General features: G+C 42.5%; 1 protein-coding gene across 1 annotated transcript in view; it reads right to left on the bottom strand.

Annotated features, from left to right (window-relative positions):
• LOC143335044 (hippocalcin-like protein 1) overlaps positions 1-5,449 on the bottom strand; it is a 38,654-nt gene extending 33,205 nt beyond the window's left edge. Inside the window, exon 1 of the mRNA XM_076754142.1 lies at positions 4,868-5,449. The gene's annotated coding sequence lies outside the window, so the exon portion shown is untranslated. The remainder of the gene's footprint in view (positions 1-4,867) is intronic.
• Positions 5,450-16,288: the final 10,839 nt, after the last annotated feature.

Raw genomic sequence — 16,288 nt, 5'->3', positions numbered from 1 at the left:
GGTATTCCCTCTTCCCACTTCATTTATTTTGATGCTTCTATTGGAAGACAAAAGGAGGAATCACTTAGCAGTCCAATCATATTATTCCAAATCAGTGTTGATTGGATTCACTTGGAGTCAGCTCGACCTGCCTACAACTAGAGATTTGAACAATTATGTTGCTTAAGCTTCATATCTTTTGATTAAAATACTTTTAATCAAGAACTGTACTGAAGTACAATTTTGAAGTACTTGCACTTGAGTAATTCCACTTTGTGCTTTACTTCTACATGTATTTTAGAGGGAAATATTTACCTCATTGTCATGTCTCAGATGTCTACAAGTTGTTGATGGGACTTCTATCTGGTTTTCTTTAAATACCTATCATTCTCAGTTTGATTCATACAGTAAGGATGCTCTAACCAGACCCGAGCTCATCACTGGCTGTGCTCTGAGCCACATGGAGCATCACACTCGGACTGACTGGTAACAGCTTTGGTGTAGGCCCGCGCTGTGTTTTGCCCCGAGCTGTCCACCTCCAGCTGAGCAGCTGCTATCTCGGCCTTATCGCGGGCTTTATCAGACTGCATGTCTGACGGGCAGGAGACGCCCCTCCCAGTAGGATCGGGGCAGATTATAGGGCCGGCAGCGTGCACGGCAAACACAGACCTCATGTCAACCCATGCACGCCACATCCCCCTCAACCTACTCCACTACATATGAAAACAGAGCCACAAAGAAAGAGGCTCACGAAGCATGTAAACATGATTCCTTACGTCTTCTCTGATTCTCACTAGTTTCATGGTAAAGATGTGTGAACCTATGTGTGAAGGCTGTTTTTTTCCCTCTGTACACCCCCCAGATACAAGAATTATGGTTGCTGTAATTTCTTTAAAGGGGCATTCCACCTACAAACGAGATTCAGTTTATTATTCATGCAGACTGATGCTCAACCTGTGAAAACATCTGAATAATGTCTTCTGTGGCTCTTGGTGGGGTGTCTAATGAAAGATGCTACCCTTGCATTATGGGAATCCATACTCAGTCCACCGTTTTTGAAGCTTGACTCAGACTAGGAACTAGAAGTCAGGATATCTTGGTCTCTGCTGCCACAATTCCTCCTGTGAGTCTCTTAAGGAAGTGCAACACGAAACAGTTGAGCACCCCTTTCACGTGGATGTCAGCTGGTGTTTCTTGACACCATTCAACTTCAAACATTGGTGTAACGTTTCATAGTGCTCAAAATAAATAAAATTAAGATTGACAAAGGGGTCTGTTGATTTATTTTTCCATACCTGATTGTACTATTCACACCTAAACAACAAAACTAGTAAATTTAGTCAATTTAGAGCTAAAATTTGGTAGTTGGTTATGGTGAGGCAAAGATCGTGACATTGGTCAAAGGCCCTGAAATCCTACTTTTGCAATTAGATTAGCGATGAGCGATGCGGTCTGACATCAACACAGAACAGTTTTGGCTTTTTCATGAGGGTTTTTGAGATTTTTCGACTTCTATTTATTTTCCCCACTGATGTCTATTTTGGTGCAGGACAATGTCTTGTATCTCAAGCCTGGTATCAATCCTGTTCATTACAATCATGGTGCTGGTTCATGCGAAAGTGCTATTTGCTCATAACACCAGAGTACTAAAGACTAAATGTAACATGACTCTCATTAAGGATAAACAGAATCATTTCCTCTCCATTACTGTGTTATACAACCAGACCACAGGGACATTTTACACCAAGCCTTTATGCCCAACTCGTAATGACTATTGTTCCACTGGTCTTCCACCATCATCCATCATCTGTCAAGATATACAAACAGCAGGCCTCTGCGGGGGGATGCTAACCTCACCCCAAAGGCTGGGGGCCACTCCGGCTCCACCAAGGATTTCGAGCATCAGGGGATTCAAAGGTTTTTCTTGTCTCTCTGAAAGAAAGAACTCCAAGAGGCTGGGCCTGTGTGTTTCTATCCCATGATCCACCGCTAGAGCTGTGTTCATGCGACGAGACAAAAACCTTGATTCAAAGTGACTTTCAGGCCGTGTACTTATGTATTCCATGCATGCATGGGGTCAGGGCCGTCTAGTCAAGAACTTCCACCAGCGTTACATGAGAGCAAGGTCACCTATATGAACAACACTAGATGATTCCTGTGAAAAGCCTGTGGCATAGAATATAGAAAGAAGTACTTTTCACACAGTGGAGACAAGCGTGAAAGAGCCACTGAAGAGCGTGAGAGGTGATCATGAAACCATTTCCCTTTCCCTCTGCACTGCAAATCACCTGCCTCACTGAAACAGGCCTTTACTATGACATCTATCATTTTCTAGGTGCTTAACACCTGAGGGCTAAAACCTTTGCTGGTGTGTATATATACAAATTAAGAGTGTGTGTGTGTGTGTGTGTGTGTGCGTGTGTGTGTGTGTGTGTGCAGGCGAGCGTGTTTTGGAGCCAGGGTGACTGAGAGAGAGGTGCTCCAGCACACATTTATCTTCTTATGTAACAACTTGACGAGCATTAACGAGACTAGCATTAGGAAATGCAGGCTAAACGCTGCCTCTACCCGACAAAACATCAGGGGCAGGGTTTTGCCTGTTTCACATCCTGTTCAAATTGAGTTGAGCACGTTTCCTTATCCCCAAATACGAATCAATTAGTCAGGACCGCTCCTCCACCGTGCACCACATTCTCATTAACCTTGGGTCAGACCCAGTGACGGCCACATTATCTGATCCTTCATCACTCTTTACACGATTAGCTGCACGGAATGACAACTACGGAGTGACCACTGTGCCTTCTGACCCTACAACTGCTACTCAAGTGACACTTTTGAATATTCCTGGGTGGATGACAACCGGCTTTCTGCACAAGATCTCACTTCTTGGTGCTGAATGCCAAGTCTGACAGGGACCGGTTAAATCTGGAAGGATTATATGGAAGGCGCGCAACAGCTGGGTGGCATTTAGGAAAGTAAACGTGGAGGCAAATCATATCATATCAGTGTAACACAGGAGGCCCTGAGTCAGGCATAAACAGGCTCGTTATCTCAAGGAAAAGGAGAGCCGAGGTCATGAACACCTAAGTGACAGATGATAATTAAAGATGTCATGTTATATACCCCAAGGACCACCGGGCCCCTGCCTCATATGTTATTTATTTAGTCCACAACATTACCGCCAATGAGCAAGAGAAGCCCTCCTCTCTCTCCAGTGTGGATAAAATGATACACAACATGTTTATCTGACACATGAGATGCAGAGACAGCAGCTATAAGAGGGTGTGGGCTCACTGAGCAGACCACAAGCTGCTTTCTATCCACACTGATTGGTTATCAGCTGTTATCAGGTATTATCACCAAGCCGTGAGATAGCCCCCAGCCTGACACTTACTAACATAGAAAAGAATCATACTATTGGTCATCCAGATGCTGTTATATTAATCCTGCTACAGGTAAAGGAATACAACAGCAAAGAGAGCACGTGACTATTCCTATTAAATATTCAAAAATTAAAGCAAGACATTTGGTAGAAATCTCTACAAATGCACTACTGACTTATGGTTGACAGCTGGGAATAGGAATAACTACAATCACCTGACAAATTAGACTTGTTATTTAACATACCTGTTTCAGCAGGCTTTGCATAGAGTTGGTGGCCCCCTGCTGGTCTAATAGTGCTAATAATGGCTTTTTGTGTATAGTGCATTTCATACATAGGCATTTAAATGGGATTTAGCCATGCTTTGGCCTTTTTTTCAGGCTGCAGAGAGGGATTAAAGGTGGCCCTAACTTTTAGCCTCTCATTTCCATTGGTTTTGTTCTTGTCCATACACACACACACACACACACACACACACACACACACACACACACACATATGTATATATACACACACATACACATTAATTTACTTTACTAACATAAAATAATACTACTACTAATGATCATTTCTGGCCATATTTCAGGCTAAGTGATGGACTTGTGTTTGATGACAAAAGGAAAAAAGGCACGTAATTGGAAACATGTCTTAAGTTTTGGAAATAAAACAATTTATTGATTTCTAGCCACCTTACACCTTTGGATATTCTTTTATTCAATGCTTTACTCATGTGCCACGATAATGTAATGTTTTTTAGTTAAATGTCTTCTTTGGGGGTTTTTTCCAAGCAAATCTTAACACATGTTTGAGATTAAATCAGCATATATCTGCCATCCCTTATAGTCTCCTGCCACCATATGGATATTTCCCTAGATCCGCCCCTGATTACAGCGTAGGTCATTATCAGTAGGGTAGAAATAAGGCAACAAATAAGAGGATGCACTTCAGCCTCTGGATCATCCTTTTCTTCCTGTCTGTCCTGTCGGTCTGTCTCTTTTAAGGGAGCTGGGAGATGAATGCACCTCATGGCTCTAAAACAGGAGGAGGAGAACTGTACGATCCAGAGCACCACAATGCGCATCCATCCCTGCCTCTTGTCCCGCGTCAAGATCATTCATAAAAATGGCAGACCGACACCGCTATCATCCTATTGGCTGCACAAAAGAGGCTTTTCGCGTTTTTATTTCAGTGTTTAACTCGATTTAAGGACCCTGAAGATGATCAGCCGGAATGGAACGCACAAACATACAGAACATCTGTCCAGCAGAACATCTAGTCAGACTGCAGGGGGTACACGGGAATGTTTTCAGATCACATACTGTTGGCTGTGCTTCACTCGGAGGTTTATTGTCACCACACAGCCGAAATACGCACCGTTTCAGCGGGGAAACAAAAGCGTCTGTGTCGCTTTTCCAGAAGCCGGCTTCATTTTACCAGCGATAGCATTACAGAAAACATGCACATATTCAGTACGCTACACATACGAATGTCGAGCCTCTTCCTTACCCGATAGAGTCGAGGTGGTGTCTGTGGAGGGGAGGAGGAGGGTATCCCTGCTCCGGATCAGCGGGGCCGGTGTGCAGGACAGCCGGGTAGAGATGCAGGGATGCTCGGCTCGCTCAGTCCTCCTCCGGTGCTCCTGCTGAACAGCGCTGCCGGACCGACCGAGATCTCCGTCTGCTTACTACTGCTGCTGCACACTTACACACATCCACACACACACCGACTGGCTGACTGAGTGACTGAGTAAGTGGCCCTTGGCTACAGCAGCCGAGCCCTGCAGACCATGTTACCGTGCAGGAGAGAGGCAGCAGTGATGGTGCTGCGGTGCGGGGCTGGTGGTGGTGGTGCTGCTGCTGGCGGGTCCTCTCCTCCAGGGGCCGGGTTTGGACGTGATAGCAGCGGAGTACAGTGTGTTTAAATGGTGAGCGCCGTTGGAGTGGATTTAAACGGGGGGATGGTTTCGCTGAGATTACGTGGTAGGGGTTTAATTAGACAGCGCAGCGCCTATTGGCACCGACGTTGCGCACAGCCCTCCTCCTACTTTCCTCCCTCTCTGGCTCTCCCTCTCCTCTCTCTCTCTCTCTCTCTGCCTACAAAGCCGATTGATATGTGTGTGTGCCAAAACATAGAATCGTGGTGCACCATGATGTGTGTATAACAATATAGTTCACTGCGCCACATTTTATTCTTATTGATGGAGAAGAAGATTGCACAGGGGCCAGAAACAAGTACATACATTAAAAAACATAAATATCACTGTAATGTCTTTATATGGACCCAGTAGGGACGATATTATGCTTGTTGTATAGTAATGCATTAGTAAGCAATATAATAGTCTATCACTTTGGTTATGCTGTGATAAAGCTTTCTAATCTATTTTCGGACTTTCGGTCTAAGACCGACTATTATTATTATTATTACTACTATTATTTTTAATTATTTTTGTAATTGAATAATTATTCAATATCTTCTGCTGTCCGAAAATGCCACACAGCTGGAATATTCAGCGCAGCCGCCACAATAAATGTTTGCACGGTGCGTTTCTGCAAACCATCACTTGAACTACTTTACTTGGAGAAACGTCCAATTGTGGCAACTGGGCTGTGAATAATATATGGTTTAAGACATGTAAGTCTGCCTATTGCTGAAATTTAATATTAACAATGTAGTCTCTAGCCAAGTTTTCATCCAAATGTGTTGAAAATTTGAAAGGAATTTCCACAGAGGAAATGTGGGTTAAAAAGCTGTTTCCATCCACTGCTTTGCACTTTGCACATCAACATAAACATGTGGTGGTGTTCATTTAGTGTCAGGTGCCATTAAACCAGTGCAGAAGAAGGAGGTGCAGTGAGATCATTAAAAGAAGCCCAATCGCACCTCTAAAGATGGAGAAGGATATGGGGAAGGAGAGACTCCAGGAAAGACCGTGACTTGACTTCTGTGGCCACACGCGGTATTACAACTTCCAGCATTTTCCCCACACATAATCGTTGGAAAATGAGCAGTGAAACAGTGAATACATTTTTCGAAGTGTCACAAACACAGTGAAATGAATCTTTGTATTATTTGGATTTGATCCAAGTCTAGAAGAGCCACATGATTAAATCCCATACAGGCCACATCTGGTAAGTCAGCTGGCTCGTGCACATGTTCTGGATACATGGGGGCCCAAACAGGTCCATGCGCCCAGTGAGTAGATTTCATGGGAATGAACTCGACGCCATCTTGCTATGCGGTTCTCTTGAATACATCAACAGGGAAATGTGACGGAAATATAGCATTCCTTAACTGGAAGAATCACCTCATTGCTCCACACACATCCTCCATTTTTCATCTCTTCAGTGGATCAGAAGCTTCAGATGTTCGACTCACATTCTTCATCTAGATCATGATTTATTCAAAGTCTCTTTGCACTGCACCTCATCACACACTCAGCTGAGTTTTGCAATATTTAGACTTTTTTTTCCCTAATTCCTGGTATTATTTTTGTTACACAACTTGAAAATATATAATACAGGTGGACGAAAACGCACTTGCTGCTCTTTACTTTTGTAGGGCAACACACTGTTTTATATGGAAGCACACTCAAACACACACAGCTGCATGCATCAGAAAAAGAGGCTTCAGATCTGAGTCAGACATCGGACAGTCTGTGGATGTTAGTGCTGATGGCACAAGCCGCGTACCAGCCCTCACACACACACACACACACACACGCACACACACACACTACACTGTGAGGTTTGCCATCTGAGCCAGACATCAGCCGTACTTTGTCACACCTCACAGAACTTGAGAGAGCTGTGGGAAGGTTTCTTATTAACTCCAAAGGCTGAAGATGACTCACAGTCGGTGGTCTCTCTGGACTAAGTTTGGTTGTTCATTGAAGGGACAGCTGGCCTGCGTAACCAGCACTACCCCAACAGGAACATCAAAAATGACATGTTCCTAAAGGGAGCACGCAGGCACTCAATCTATGCCATGATGGATTTTAGGCGACGAACATGAAGCAGAGAGGTTTCAAGGATGCTCAGCTTCTTAATCAGCCACTGTAGTGTGTGATGAGCACGTCTCATTATCCTCTAGTCATTTAGGCAACACGTCTTGCATTGACGTGGCCAGTGTGACCTCCCTGCTCTCCACTTCTGCTGTGTGATGAATCCCTCTTACAGTAAAGCCCCAGATTCATTCCGGTTACTGCTTCACAATGTGATCACAACCTCACGGTCAATTTCCCAGCTCTTCACAGAGTGCAGAGATGATTATAGGGTGGATGGAATGGTTGTGAACACAGGGTGGAGGCTGTTGCAAATACAAAGCTGAAAGTTATGTGTCTGATTAAAGGGAATAATTAATAGATGAGCGTTGCTGGCAAGATATCATACACAGGCATATAAATGAAGGAGAGGGGAAGGAATCACAGCGGGGTTGGACAAATCAAATGCAGAATGAGATGCAACTGGAGGACGGCAGGCGTGGAATAACAATTTCCATGTACAGCATGAGCTCCATATCATGCACAGAGGGGAGGCGCAGCGTACTGCATTCAAAGTGTCCGGCCAGATGTTTGAATGGGGATGTTTTACTTGATGCCCAGCGAAAAGACACTGTTGCACATATAAATGAAACACAGGGAGAGTCTAAAATTCAGTCTGAACAGTATGTTTTTGAATCTACTGTGGAACCTTTGGAGCCAAAGTGAAAGCTCGACTCCATGTAAGGAAAACTTCATTTAAAATCTCACTGACACTTTTACTAACAACAATGGCCCCTATAACATTACAATAGTCATTATGCATGAGGAGTTAAACAGCCCAAAACTCTGCTGATCTGCTTCTTCAGGACTGTGTGGGTGTGGTTTCATCAGATTTAATTGGCAGTCTGTCAACATAACAACAACAACCCAACAATTCTTCCTCACATTTTGATTCAAATATTGACAAAAACAGACAAAAAACCCACACAGACAGAAATCTCTCATGGAAAATAACCAAAACTTTGCAGAACACCTTTCTGCTCATAATAAGGAGCGAAAATATGAGGGCTTTTCAGGGCCCTGAACGTCTCGAAGAGTTCAAATTGAATATTCATTGGACAGTAAACCCAGGGGACACATTTAACTTTATTAGAAGGACAGATGAAAGAAGAAGCCCTTAGTTAGAGATTATGTTGAGCTCTCTAAGAAGCTGAGTATAAATGATTTCACGACTTTCCAAAAATAAGGTGGAGTGTTGTTAATATTTTTTTAAAAGCTTGGGCAGGAGAAAACCAGGAGACGTTGAATGCTTTTCCAAAAGAAATTATGAAATGTATTCGGCTCACAGACGTATTTAGAGTACGGCACTGCGCTCTAAATCACTGGATATAATACGTCTGGTTGAAATCCTCAGTATATGAATGACTCACTTATCATGGGTTTGGTGTCTTGCTGACATCTTTTTTACTGGATTTCTGCTACATTTATCTGAAGTAGCCCAGAGCCAAAGACATTATGTCCATATTTGACAAATATGAATGTAATTTATGTCCAGTGATTTACATCCAGTTCCAAAGTTCAGTGTTGATGCAGGAAGTAGTGTTTCCATTATGGGGAAGTAATGATGTGGAAGTAATGCAACCGGTCATGTCATGGAGGAGGCCAGTATGCATATCCTCTCATAGACCTGCTATTTACATAAATTCGTTTTTTTAGCTGTACTAGCAGTGGTGTGTTTGTCTCTCAATCCACTGCTGTGGTCCAGACTGACAACTATCTCCTTTATTTAATTAAATTAGAATAAATGCAATTGTAATCTGTTACTGCTACTGAGAGAAAACATGTCATTTAAGTACAATTATCTTTCAAAATGTTGATGAGGGGTTATATCAGAATATAGTAATAAGTTAATATGTATATGTTGCTTTGCATATTTGCCCTCTTTTGTCATATTTCTGGTCACCACAAGTCAGCCAAGCTTTCACTCATCAAGTGTAGGATGGCTTACAAGGAGCTTCTTCTAGATATGCTTCATTCACTGGGCAGCGGCCACTCAAATTCTGAATTGTTTGGATTTACACCACCTCTCGTCTGCCAAACAAATCAGTGTGCATTGCTCTAGGCAACCTGCGTCTGCCATGCCTGCAGCCAGCCCACCTAGTTTAGGCATGTGGCTATGTAGTTGGACGAGGATGCCTTTCAGTGCAATGCTTTCCTCATGAAATCAGAAAAGAGCTCTAAAATCACTGTACACTGGAAAGCTTGTTCAGCAGCAGTGAGGATGCTGTCAGCATTGAAATATGCGATGTCATATCTGACAAGTAAACTAATGTAACCGCAGTCAGTCACATAAAGTACCTTGCATGCCACCATGTTATTTATGCTATGTAATTGGCTCAGTTTAAAACATTTGTTAGAAATGTAATAATAAAGGAATCAGCTGTAATAAGTTATATTACTGTGATGAAGTAATTAAAATAGTCACAGTACTGATTCTGTAACTAGTCACCTGTAACCTGTTACATCTCCAAAGTAGCCTTCCCAACACTGGCCTCAGCTGGGAGTGCTTTGTTGTTAGTGCTAACTAGCAAATGTTAGCATCCTGACACTAAAACTAAGACAGTGACCATCGTAAATACACACGCTAAACATCAGCATGTTTGCACTGTCACTGTCAACATATTAGTATGCAAACATTAACATTTAACTTGAAGCTCCACTGTGCCTACACACAGCCTCACAAAGCAGCATGCTTGACTGTAGTCTGTTCATCTGGTTTTAATGATAAATACCATCTGTTCTTAACTGTTTTAACACATTTTAAGTGGTTTAGCTGCCTAACTCCAACCACACCATGTAGTGTAGTGTATTGATAATGTGAAGATATTGTAGGAAGACGTGGACATGAAAGTAAAAAAGTGTTGAACATCATGTGTGGTTTGGCAGGATTGTATAATGTATCTCCATTCATTTCTGGAAACAGGGTTGATCTTAGTTGTCAGTGGTCACTGGGTGTCCATCAGTGCTGCTGTATCTGCAGGAGAAAACGGCCTCAGACTGGAGACCACACTACAAACCAAGGGGAGGGAGGGGTGATCATGGACGGGAGGATGATCGGGAGCCCAGCCTGGAAGGCTGAGGCTTTGAAAGTTGTGTGTTCAAGGCCTAAGAGTGTGTATGTGTGTGATCATGCATGCACTCCTCAGCTCAGAGGGATTAGGGTGGACGAGAAGATGCATGGTAGAGTTCTTCTTCTGTTTATACTTACAACCTTTTGACCTGAAAGAATGGAGGAGCTACTGTGATGAACAAAAAGCTCTGCTCCTGGTGTTTTCTCTGCCCACACCTTCATCCCTCTCCTTGTCTCTCCTCGCTGTTGTTTCAGTGAGAGTGAGACCAGGACAAATATCTGACTCAGCTTTTGCTTATTTCATTAGTTGTTCATAACTCTGGCTCTCTGTCTCTCTGTCCTGTGAATGAGGACGCTGATGTGATTGAATTACCCCCTCCTCCTCTCAATCCCTCTCTTTTCCCTCTCTCTCCTTGGTGTTTTGTGTACTGTTGGCACTTTCCCTCCTCTGAGCCAGGGTTCAATGCTGTTGTTGCACTTTCTCTGGTCTTGCGTAACCATGCAGCGGTCGTGTTGCGTTGCATCCTCCATCTCCTCTTCCCCAGGCGGGATGGTCACTGTGGGAAACAGCGGCCCAGAAAACTGACCTTCATTTCAGTATTCTAGAAAGACTTCCCTCACTGTATGCGGAGCTCGACTCCCCAAAGGACAGCATCATTAGACCTGTTCGACCTTTGTTGAAGTAGGATAAAGCACTGGGATCTGCTTTAGACAAAGGCCCGCACTCTTATAGGAGCCACAATCAGTTTATTTCATTATTTATTGATGGGAGTGTTTCAGCTTTCTGCCGTCCTCAATGTCATTCACCACTGAGAGACACACAGGTGTTTAAATACAGGAAGTCACAGGATGGTAAGAATGCAATACTTCTCTACAATTAAAGTCAATTCAGTAAAAACAGCCCCGTCTGAGAAACATAGCCTATAAGTATGTAAATGCTTTTCACTCATTAATACTATAACAACATTGACTTTGCGGCCTCAAAGCTTGTACACAAGGACAAACCTGGCTCTGATAGACTTACTTATCCACACAGTTAAGCTTTATACATACTCTCTGAAAGAAAGAGACACTATTTTTTTTATTGTTGGACTACTATTAGGTTTTAAATGTCAAATTGAATACAGGAATCATATGAGATTGAATTCACCATTCATGCCTGCAGAGCACCCAAGGTGCTTAACCTGTAGGTCTGCTCTTTCAGGCTTTATTTTTTAGGGGAACTCCACAGATTTTACACATCAAAGTCTGTCTACAAGCCTTAAGGGGACTGATAAATTGCCTGAAGTGATGTTGCTTCAGTCAGCATCAGTTGGAAAAGTTTGAAAATGAAATGAATTTGCAGGTGTGGAGTTAGACAGAAGTGAGGTTAGTAGACTTCTTCTGGGAACCCTCAATGAATCAGCGCACCAACAAGGATCCTGCTGGGAAAACTAATACTCCTTAACGACACATACACAAACTTAGATCATAGTTATATAGATAACACAGAGAATACAGCACATCAGGAGGTTGGGATGGTAGAGGGAGCTGCAACAGCATGAGCATAATAGCAGAGTGATAGTGAGAGGTATCGGGTTGTAACGGCCACACTGTGCACCTGAATGAATGTGATTGGATGTAACTAGTCAGCTGATTGCCACACAACTGTGAATGACCCTGTGACGCTGACAATTGATGCGTTCACATTACATTAAACTGTCATATGTGGTTGGTTTTGGAAAAATCCAGTTTTAAGTGGAAGGGGACTTTAAGTCTGCCTTGAAACAAATCTCTCATGTCTAAATCAAAGGAAGTTACCAATAGCTCTAATTTGAGCATTAACATCATTCTGTTGCTGTTTTATATTAGTTTCTATTTTCAGTGAAATGACTCAGACATGCTTTTTGTTATTTTGAGCCCACATGTTATGGTGTTCTGAGGACACTGGGGTAAGGTGGTTATGGCATGTTGTCAGGGTACTCTGTGTGATGTAGGGATTTACAAAGTAGCCTTGCTGCACTGAACAGTGCGTATGTTTAAAAAATGGAGAAAAAGCAATAAAAATTTGATCACAAAAAAAGTCATTGCTGCTGCAAGGAGACACGGACCACTGTAGCTTACAGCCTTTGGCAAGGAGCACAGCTCAAAAAAATCTTCTGGCTTTAGAAAAAGTGATGAAAAATATGAGAAAGAAATTTCATATGAGCTCCTTACTGTGCAGCAGAGTCCTTATTAGTAGGCAAAGCAAGTAAAACAGCAAGAAATGATTATGTATGTGTTGCAGATTATATTTGCAAAATGTGTTTTTCAGACAGATTTTGTATTGTTGTAATACAAATAATGAGAGTCAAGCTTAATCTTGCAGTTACATAATGAAAAAAAGCAGGTAGTTCAAGGACAGAAGAAAAATGACCAACAACGTACTTTACACAGGCAAAACAACAAAAACACAATCAAATACAAACAACCACTAGCAAGCCAGTACATTTTTACTTACTTTATTTTTTTATGAGTTGCGTACATCTCACTGTGCCAATTTAAAAAGTGAATCAGTCAAATGATTGTTTTTCCCACTGGAGGACAGAATTGAACCAGCATGTTAAACTCAGCTTTCTACGACTCCCTCTTCTCTCCACACATCAACACAACACCTCCAGTTCCAGTTTTGTTCTGCATACGACCAAAACCAGTGTGCTGCGTCTTCGCCTGCTCAGTCCTGCAGGCATCACTATCACAGAAAACTTTTATCACCAAGCTGAGGTGCCCGGGGTCTGTTTTTCACATCCCAGTGCACTGCTGCACTCAGCAATAAGCCAAACAAACGCCACGCTATGGTGCATTCAAGGACCCGCATCCAGTTTATAAACCATTTCACGGCAATTGCGTTGCTAGGAAACAGCTTGGGTTCATGATTATTCGTGCCAGCTATTGAAATTGAAAAACACAGCAACCGGAAATGAACTTGGACCAATCTGGTTTCTTTATGGTACAAATTATTCTAAATTACCTGGCACTCACAGATAGTGATAGTAAAAAAAATAATAAAAAAGAAAAAAAAAATCTTGAATGCATCCTGTCAGAGCATTTTCCACTGCTTCATTTGACCCAAGCTCCATGACATGTGGAAAATCCATGAATGAGCTGGACGTGTAACTCGATATTTGTCTTTTCATGAAATACAATGGCAGCAGCGTTGCTTTGAACCTCACCTGCATCTCCAGCGTATGCAGATAGTAGCTCTGCAGGGGCGCTCCTCTGAGAATGGAGCATTCAGTAAAGAGCAGATATGATTTCAACACAGAGAGAGAGATGGTTGTTCACAAATAGCCTTATTATGTCTCTGCATGTGTGTGTGTGGACTCACCCGACCAACTGACCTGAACGTCAACCCTGACGCACGCATCAAACACTGGTTAAAAGTGCTTGACTGTCACAAAACACCACTATCTCAGACTCATTTCCACATACATCATTGCATGTTTATCTCATTTAAGTCAAGAATGATCTCCTGATTAGAAATTCAACTAACTTTTGTGCCTGCTCCCAATCAGTTCAAGCAGGACAACCAACACTACAAATCCTGATCAAGGCCTACAGAACATATTGCTGTGTTCACATTTTGAGAAAAAGTTCCAAGGCCTGGTAAGAAATCACTCACTCTTGTCTCTTGCTTATGCCACAGTTTCTGTCAGAGCACAGCTTCTTATAGCTGCAGTGTTAATTTAGATTCATAAATCTGGCCTGGTACTGGCTTGCTGGATGACATGCTGAAGCGACTGCAGAGATAAATCTGTGTGGGTCAGTGTGGTTGTTGGTGGAAATGTGTAGAAGAGGGTGCCCAGACTGTAAAAACAGCTAAACAGTTTCAAAATCATCTAACAAAAATAATTCCGTGACAAGAACTCAACTCACCTTTGAACCGATAAGCCAGTGATGGACGAGGAATCGTTAAAGTGCTCAGGAAATGAAACAGGAACTAGCACTGATGTTACCACCCAGCTAGCATCTGCAGTAGGAACAGTGCAGCCAACCCTCCCACCACCTCTTCTCCTCCACCATCACCACTATCCAAACCTGGGTCGCCATTTTCACCACTAGCAGCTACCTCAGAAGCAGACGTTCGAAAAATGTGTTCACGGAGCACCGAAGACGCCTGTCACACCCCCGGAAGCTCATTTAATTCAACTTGTTTTTGAGAAGGACCTGATCAAGCAATGGAAGACGGAGCTGAAAGAGTTTACTAAGGAGATTCCGTTCATCTGGGAAACGTCGGCTGCAGCTTTATTTGGCCCAGCCTGAGCCACCAAAGTGTAGAAAGTAGGCCACCATTGTCGTCAGCTTTTAAGCACTTAAAAATGTCTTTTCGCCAGAATCGAATAACAGATATGTGACAGAGTTGACTAAAATGTCCCCTGTGCCGCGTGCTGTCGTTGTCTTGTGTAGTGCTGTCCATGGTGCTGCTGTAAGTGAGTGACTTTTTTTCATTACTGACTTAGACGTCAGACTGTGTATGAAATGTAAGGTTTGATCGTGAGGTGAGACGACACCACTTCAGCACACTTTGTCATTCTTATAAATAACAGGCTGCACTATCAGGTCACACTGAATCCATATTTTAAGTGTCATCATTAAGATATACAGGAAATAAATACCTCATCTCTGGTAGTCTTTGAACAAACATATAAATCTGCATGATGTTGACCTGTTCAATATCAATCCACTGTTGCACTAAAAAAACTGGAAAAACTGACTGCACGTAAAAACCAGACACCCTGCCAGTTGCTGTCCTCTGGCACTGACTGCTCCACATGAACTAAGATTTAATTTTTTAGGCTTTATTAGGCTATATATAGATTTAGGCAACAGGGGGAATGTAATTGGTAGCATGCATTGATGTGCACACCTGGCAAAAAGCTGGTGTGATAAGACATTTTATGAATGATTTAAGATTTCAGTGGGAGAACAGGTGCTTTAGTTTGAGCGGTTGTGGCCTGCAGTGACAGCTATTTATAAGAAGTAACTCTCTGGTCTATTACCAAGTCACTACACAGAGCAAGTGGGTTTTTCTGGCCGTGTGTGCTTGTGTAAACTCATACAAAACATACACGTACCTTTAGTTGGTGACCAGCAGTAAAGTCATAAGTAAATTCTCAATCATGCACAACTGGCAGCTTACACTCACTTATAGTTCAGTTCACAACCTTGTTACATATGCCATGAAATAATCATGCAGGCTGATTAGATACATCACAAACCTATGCTGGACCTTCCCCTCCATGAGATTAGATGAGACAGATTTCTATATGCTTTTTTCTCTTTTCCCCACTGCGTCAGTTCTGTTGATTTGAAATGCAAATGACATGTTAGAAATTGCTTAATTCAGTAACAGTAGTTTATTGCAATGGCTTATTTCACTGCATAAGAATTTGAGTATTATTGCATAATGTAGATTAGCGTAATGACTAGTGAATCTTACATTTATGAATGCATCATTTTCCAGTCTAACTAGCTACGGTTGTTTATCCAGACAAAAGACTCTTGTTGTATTTGCTCAGTGCAACAAAAAGCACTTAATCATAGATCAAAAAATGAGAAATTGAGAGAAAAAAGGTCACCAACCTTCCATCAAATGAAGGAAGCATGGCTGCATGACCTCCCCTGGCCAGCGATGCAGGAACAGCCAGCACACTCCAAGGTTACTGACCAGGATCCAAGCTGTGCTGCTTGATTGACCTAAAAATGCCATGGTATTTTCATCTTCCTGGTGTAGGACTTTACCTACCTTACCACTGTGGCAGCACTGATATCCTTCAGTATTTTTGTAGATCTTCATTAC

This window comes from Chaetodon auriga, chromosome 17, assembly GCF_051107435.1.
Source record: "Chaetodon auriga isolate fChaAug3 chromosome 17, fChaAug3.hap1, whole genome shotgun sequence".
In the NCBI taxonomy this organism is placed as follows: Eukaryota; Metazoa; Chordata; class Actinopteri; order Chaetodontiformes; family Chaetodontidae; genus Chaetodon; species Chaetodon auriga.
The sequence above is the reverse complement of the archived record's forward strand: the minus strand, read 5'-3'. Positions and strand labels throughout refer to the sequence as shown.